The following is a 7,404-nucleotide window of genomic DNA, read 5'->3' as shown; positions in this document are numbered from 1 at the left end:
ACAATTAGTTTCCTTTATTTTATGAACAACAACAAATACCAAATTTCAGCAATTTCAAAACACCGAAATTCGAGAGCTACCATTCTATGGGGGCTATATCAAAATTTCGATCTATACCGACAAATTTCTGGCAGAACGTTTTAGGCTCAAATAAGATTAAATACCAAACTTACCATATTTCGGTAAGATTATGTGTATAAAACCTTCAAAATACCGAAAATCAAGAGGTACGGAGGGTGTTCCACTTTATTTTAAGGGAAGTATAAAATAATTATAAAATCAATTTATTTATAATTTTTAACAATATTTTTATTTATTTTTTAGGGATTTTCGGACGGTGGAGAAAGTCGAAGAAAAACGCTTTGATTTCGGCGGTAAGTTTACAACAACTAATTCATTTTTATTATTTCATTATCCTAATTCTATTTTCTTTCTTTACAGTTACTTCAATGATATTTACATACTATTTTAATACTAATATTTACAACTATGAAATTCAATAAATTAGGCTACGTTAACATTAAGCAAAAATTCAAATAAAAATGTAAAAAAAAGAAAGAATAAATAAAAATAAAAAAAGGAAAATTAAAAATGAAAACAAAACTTTATTATGCTCCAACATTCTGGCCCCATTGAAGAGCCGCAGGACTTCAACCAATCGGCAGTGGAGCTAGCTTCGCAATTGGCCTCCTACATATGCCTCTCTTCGTCTTTACCTCCGCCACTCTGACCTTTCCGTCTCTGCCTTCGGCTACGCTGACGACTCGACCTGTCAGCCACTCTTGGGGCGGTAGATTGTCCTCGTGAATGACCACTAGACGACCGATCTCGAGGTTGACTTGAGGCTGCCTCCATTTGCCTTTGTCCTGCAGACCCAGGATATAATCCCTGGACCAGGCCCGCCAGAACCTCTGCTTGAGAGCGCAGAGCATCTGCCAACGCTTGCAGAACGTCAGCCTGTTGACGCTGTCTTCGTCGACGAATTCTGGCGGCAGCGAACGCAGACCCGCTCCGACTAGTAGATGCCCGGGTGTCAGAGCTTCCTCGTCGTTGGGGTCTGGAGACAGCGGTGCTATGGGGCGACTGTTTAGCACCGCCTCTACTTCTGCGAGCATCGTCACCATCTCTTCTTGTGTCAGCAGCACTTTGCCGACAGCTCGCAGAAGCAGGAACTTCGCCTGTTTTACGGCAGCTTCCCACAGGCCCCCGAAATGAGGAGCCCTCGGAGGAATGAAGCTGAACTGCACGCTGCACGAGGCTGCGTATTCCTCCACGGCTTTGTGGCTTGCTAGAAACCTCTCCTGAAGTTCCCTCAGCTCTCGGCTGGCTCCGACGAAATTCGTCGCGTTGTCGCAGTACATCTTCTTTGGGAGCCCACGGCGTGCGGCAAACCTTTTAAATGAAAGAATAAAAGTATCAGTGGATAAATCAGATACTAATTCTAGGTGAACCGCTTTGGACGTGAAACAAACGAAGACGGCAATATACATTTTGGTTGGTGGTCTCCCGCGTATCTTCAGCGTGATATCAACGGGACCACAAAAGTCTACGCCTACTATTAAAAAAGGACGTAAAGCTCTCACTCTATCAGTGGGTAGATTTCCCATTATTTGGGTCATCAGCTTTGGCTTATATCTATAGCAATGAATACAATTCCGAACTATTCTGTTACATTCTTCACGGGCATTTATTAGCCAAATTTGCTCACGGGACAAGGCTACTAAGGCTTTTGTTCCAGCGTGACAATTTTTAAAATGTAAATCCCTTAGATAAATAGAAACGAAATGATGCTTTTTCGGGAGTAAAAGGGGGAATTTAGTATTATTTGGTATTTTTGCATTAAGCAATCTTCCGCCTACTCTTAGAAGCGAAAATGTTCTTTTACACTCAGAAAAATCGTGTATAAAAGGCGTTAATTTTTGAAGATTTGATTTTAGGCAGATTGATTTCTTTATTTTAGAAATATCCTCTGAAAAACTGGACTTTTGAACAACTTCGACCAATTTCAGGAAAGACCAATTTAATTCTTGAGCTGTAAGACAGATAGAATTTGAAACCTTTCGCCTCTTAACTCGATCAACGAATCGAAAGACATATGAGACCACTCTAAGAAGCTTTTTGTAAGACGAGTGATCATTTATTAATTTTAGAAGAATGCTCTCAGAACATTCCTTATCTGTCTTACTATCTGACGCCACTAAAACTTTGGATTTTCTTACTTCCAATGATTTTTCTTCCTCTGTCAACTCAAAATGTTTGTTGACAGGCCATTTAGACATATGATCTAACAGGAATTTGGGTCCTTCGAACCATATTGAAGATTTAAGTTCTTCAACACTACATCCTCTCGACACTATGTCGGCTGGATTTTGTTTGGTGGGCACATGACGCCAAATACCACTTTCTGACCATTCTTGGATTTCTGCGACTCTATTCGAGACGAAAGTGGCCAGAGTTGAAGGATGGGTTCTTAACCAATACAGTATAATTTCCGAATCGGACCAAAAGTATATATTTTCAACTTCAAAGTTCATCATTGGTTTAATTCGTAACCACATATTAGCCATTAAATGTGCTGCAGATAGCTCCAATCTCGGAAGAGACATTGTTTTGAGCGGTGCTACCTTTGACTTGGCTGTTAAAAGGCGACAAGAAACTCCACTGGAGTCCAAAGCACGAACATAAAAGCAGCAACCATATGCTCGCATCGAGGCATCTGAGAATCCATGAATTTGGATCCTCGAAGAAGTGATCGTGTTTACGAATCTTGGGATTTGAATCGTATCTAACTTCGAAAGATTAAATTTGAAATCTTCCCATGCTGAATTCAAGCGCATAGGAATCGATTCATCCCAGTCTAATTTATTTATCCAAAGTTCTTGTAAGAGCATTTTAGCTTTGGTTATTATAGGGCACAAGAGACCGAGGGGATCGAATAATCTTGACGAAATGGACAAAATGTGTCTTTTTGTAGCTTTCATCTCTTGAAAGCCTCCCTCAATATAAAATTTGAAAACGTCATTTCTTGGAGCCCAATGAATTCCTAATGCTCTTGCAGTTTCAGAATCTGAGTGCAATAGTTTTTCACTGCAACTTGTTTCATTGAAATCTGGATGATTTGAAAACCATTTAGTAAGTTTGAATCCTGCTGAACTGAGAATGGTAGTCACTTGGTCACGAATTGTGATCAGACTACTCAAATCAGCAGCACCAGTCAATAAATCATCCACATAAAAGTCGTTGCGAACAACTTCAGCCCCAATTGGCAAAGTCTCTTTGGACAAATCGCTTAAATGGCTAAGACAACGTATTGCCAGAAATGGCGCAGAAGATGTGCCATAAGTGACCGTCTTCAATTTGAAAATTTGTAACGGATCACTATCGTTTTGTCTCCAAAGGATAAAGTGAAAATCTCTATCTTTCTCGTCAAGTAAAACTTGACGGTACATTTTCTCAATGTCTGCTGTAATTACATATTTATGTAGACGGAAACGAAGCAGAGTGGAGTACAACTCTTCTTGAATAGTTGGACCAACCATCAAGAGATCGTTGAGCGAAACATGTGAAGATGTCTTGCTCGAAGCATCAAAAACGACGCGAAGTTTAGTAGTTGTACTTTGCGGTCGGAAAACACATTGATGAGGAATGAAATAATGTGGCGTATTAGGAATTTTATTATTTGTCATTTCCATGTGACCTAAGTCAAGATACTCTTTCATAAAGGAATTGTACATTTCTTTAGATGTGTCGTCATGAGAAAGTCTCCTTTCCAAAGAGAGAAACCGCCTTTTTGCAGTTTCAAATGACGAACCTAAACGTTTCACATCTTCCTTGAAAGGTAAAGACACTTGAAAGCGCCCTGACGGTAAACGTCGCACATATTTTTGGAAATGTTCCTCACATTTATTTTGCTCATCAGACCAAATCTTTAATGAATTATTTGGAATCTCTTCCAACTCCCAGAATTTTCTAACAATTGCATCAATCGTTTCACTATTCCCTATTGAACTATTTAAATGGCATATAGTAGAAGTGGACCCCTTTGACTCATCGTATTTTCCAGCTACGATCCAGCCAAGCGAAGTTTTTTGTAAAACTGGAAGACTCGGATTTGGTTTGATTTGGCCTACACAAAGAAGTTCGAAGAAAACTTCAGCACCAATTAACAAATCAACTCTCCGAGGTTCATTAAAACTAGGGTCAGCCAGTTCAATATTTTTAGGAATGTTCCAATCAGAAATTGATATCCTTTTATCGGGTTGAATATTTGTTATTGAACTCAATACCCAGAACTTAGACGAAAATTGGGTAGAATTGAGTCTCGACATTATAGACAGTTGGACACTATTCTTTGAGAAAGATGATAACTCAGAAATACCAGTTAAATTTAATCTGCCACCTTCTCGTTTTACCTTAAGCCTCTGTACCAGGTCCTCAGTAATCAAATTAGGTTGAGAACCGGAATCTAGAAGAGCTCTAGCCAAAATGTATTTCCCAGAACTACTTCTTACCTGAACTAGTGCTGTGGCCAAAATTACGCCTTCACTCGACGCCGAATGGTTGACCGAAGCACTGGAAGTAGAGGGCTGCTCTTGATACAGATTTGAATTTAGATTATCAGAAGCATATCGATGCAGTAAGAAATGGTGTGCACCACTGCATACTCTACACTTCACTCCTGAATTGCATTTGGCCACCGTATGACCCTTCTTCAAACAATTAATGCAAGCAGGGACGGCTTTAATGAATTCAAATCTTTGGAGAACTGGTACAGCAGTAAAAGAAGAACAATTTGTTATGTTATGCTGCAAAGATCTACAGAAGACACACTTTTCTGGAGATTGTTTCTGTTTAGAAACAGAAAGTGAAGTCTTGAAATTCCTTTTAGGCTGATTATCAAATTTGGGTTTGTTTAATTTGGGTCTTGCACCAGAAGACTCCTCAGCAGAAATATGCTGGTATCTTTTATTTAATGCAGCCTCGCAATCAGACCATAATGGGAGCTTTTCGAAGTCAAGCTGTTCTTCCCATTTGGACTTAGTGATTGGATCGACCTTTGACATAACTAAGTGGATTAATATTGCGTTCGTAATCTTCTTGTCATCACCAATAGACAACAAAGAATCATAAATGGCAGAAACAGTGTCAATCATGCTTCGCAAAGCAGAAGCCGAAGGTTTGGTGATCTCAGGAAGATCAAAAAGTTTGGCAATATTATCAAAAAATATTAAGCAATCATTATCATAAACCTTTTTTAAGCTGGCTAATGCTTTGGGGTAATTTTCTTCAGAAATCTGAAAAGCTTTGACTGTGCCAAGTGCTTCATCGGACAAGCATGAAATTAAATGGTTAAACTTCTCTATGTCTGTTAATGTCGGATCTGTATGAACTAAGTTTTCGAAAAGACTTATGAAATTCTTATATTCGGAATATTTTCCGCTGAATTTTGGCAATTTCATGTTTGGCAATCTAGATTGATGCGATTGAGCACAAAAAGAAGTCTCAGGCATACTACTCCTCCTATTTTTAGATAAAACTCCTAAAAATAAGGACTTTGCCGATACACATAAGTCTTCCAATTCACCACGATCATCATTATCGGGATCTAGAATATCTAGTTCGGATTGTAAATGCATTGCCTCATCAATATATTTGTTTAAAATGTCTAATCGACATTCTAATTCAAATGAATTGAAGGATATTTTCTTTTCTCGGAAAGAAGTCTTAATTCTTTCAATATTTTTTATTATTTTTTCCTGTTGTTGCTTCAAATTGGCTATTTCCGTATCAGGATTACTTTGGTGTTTCTTACCACCAGCCATTTTGATATATATCAATAAGTTTAAAGGAGTTTAAACAACAGAAAAACTCTACACACTTTAATATTTCTTAGTGGTAGGAAATTTTAAGTTTATTATCAAATAAACTCTCGCTTTTTTTTTAATAAAATATAAATTGTCAGCTTAAAAATAGTATACTAATACTATCTCAATTAATTAAATTTAATTGGACAATTGAAAACACAAAAATTTCAGTAAATGAGAAATTTTGTCAAATCCTGTAGTATAATGCACCCTTAAGTATTTTGTGTATATCGATAACACCGATAACACAACTGATCAAATTGAATAACCGAATATGAGTACTCAATTACTCACAAAGTATGTGGCACTAATGAAGTTAAAATCAAAACAAAGAAATAATATGAATTTAGTGGAAAATTGCAACAAATTAAAAGTGTAAATTAAATATTTGTGAATAGGCAAAAAACCAAAAATGAAATGTATATTTTTTGTTAGTTTAACTTCACTCGCGTAATATGAACTTAAACGCGGATTAGTGTGGTGCAATAAAAACAACAAAAACAATTGGAATGGCTGACAAGCAAAATGCAAAGCGGAATGAGAAAAGAAAAACAAACTTAATTTGAAGGTAATAATTAAGTTTGTGTTATTTAGCCGCGAATATTTATTGCCAAAGCGATTCACAAAATGTATTTTATTTGAAATAATGAAGCGTAGAAAAATAATTCGTGTGAATTGTGGAAAAATCTCAAACAAATTTGAATAAATTACAAATTCTCTAACACTGAGTATCTTACAGGTTAGGATTCACACAAATTATGTTCAACGCTGTTACCTGGGAATCAGAATCACTCTCCTGATTATTATGCTTGCTCCTACAAAGACGGCAGTCGCAGAAACGGGGCATCTGGATGTATGGAACAATGGCAGCAACTGAAGGATCACCACAGGTAATTTTTAATTTAAATGTTTTAAAAGAATTTTTACTGTTCTTCTTCTTATTTGCAGAAACTTTGCAAATTTGTTTTGTAATATTTTAACAAAACACCACGTCACTTTACAATCCCGGGTTTCGGCACCAAAATGTTCCACTTTATTTTAAGGGAAGTATAAAATAATTATAAAATCAATTTATTTATAATTTTTAACAATATTTTTATTTATTTTTTAGGGATTTTCGGACGGTGGAGAAAGTCGAAGAAAAACGCTTTGATTTCGGCGGTAAGTTTACAACAACTAATTCATTTTTATTATTTCATTATCCTAATTCTATTTTCTTTCTTTACAGTTACTTCAATGATATTTACATACTATTTTAATACTAATATTTACAACTATGAAATTCAATAAATTAGGCTACGTTAACATTAAGCAAAAATTCAAATAAAAATGTAAAAAAAGAAAGAATAAATAAAAATAAAAAAAGGAAAATTAAAAATGAAAACAAAACTTTATTATGCTCCAACAGAGGGTTTTATACCCCAAATGAAGACTAAATACCAAATTTCAACAATTTCGGTGGAATATTGATGCCACAAACTTCAAAATACCGAAAATCGGAGGTACCGTTCTATGGGGGCTACATGAAGGCGTGGACCTA

At 36.5% G+C, this 7,404-nt stretch overlaps 1 long non-coding RNA gene across 1 annotated transcript; it reads left to right on the top strand.

The window, feature by feature from the left end:
• Positions 1–6,179: 6,179 nt before the first annotated feature.
• On the top strand, positions 6,180–6,987 carry LOC141386949 (uncharacterized). Its single transcript, XR_012408445.1, has 3 exons — positions 6,180–6,239; positions 6,300–6,432; positions 6,604–6,987. It is a non-coding gene; the product is annotated as an uncharacterized lncRNA (long non-coding RNA).
• Positions 6,988–7,404: the final 417 nt, after the last annotated feature.

Source organism: Musca autumnalis, unplaced genomic scaffold (genome assembly GCF_047663935.1).
Source record: "Musca autumnalis isolate F117 unplaced genomic scaffold, ASM4766393v1 scaffold_5, whole genome shotgun sequence".
NCBI classification, from domain to species: domain Eukaryota; kingdom Metazoa; phylum Arthropoda; class Insecta; order Diptera; family Muscidae; genus Musca; species Musca autumnalis.
Note: the sequence above shows the minus strand (reverse complement) of the source record. Positions and strands in the feature narration are given on the sequence as shown.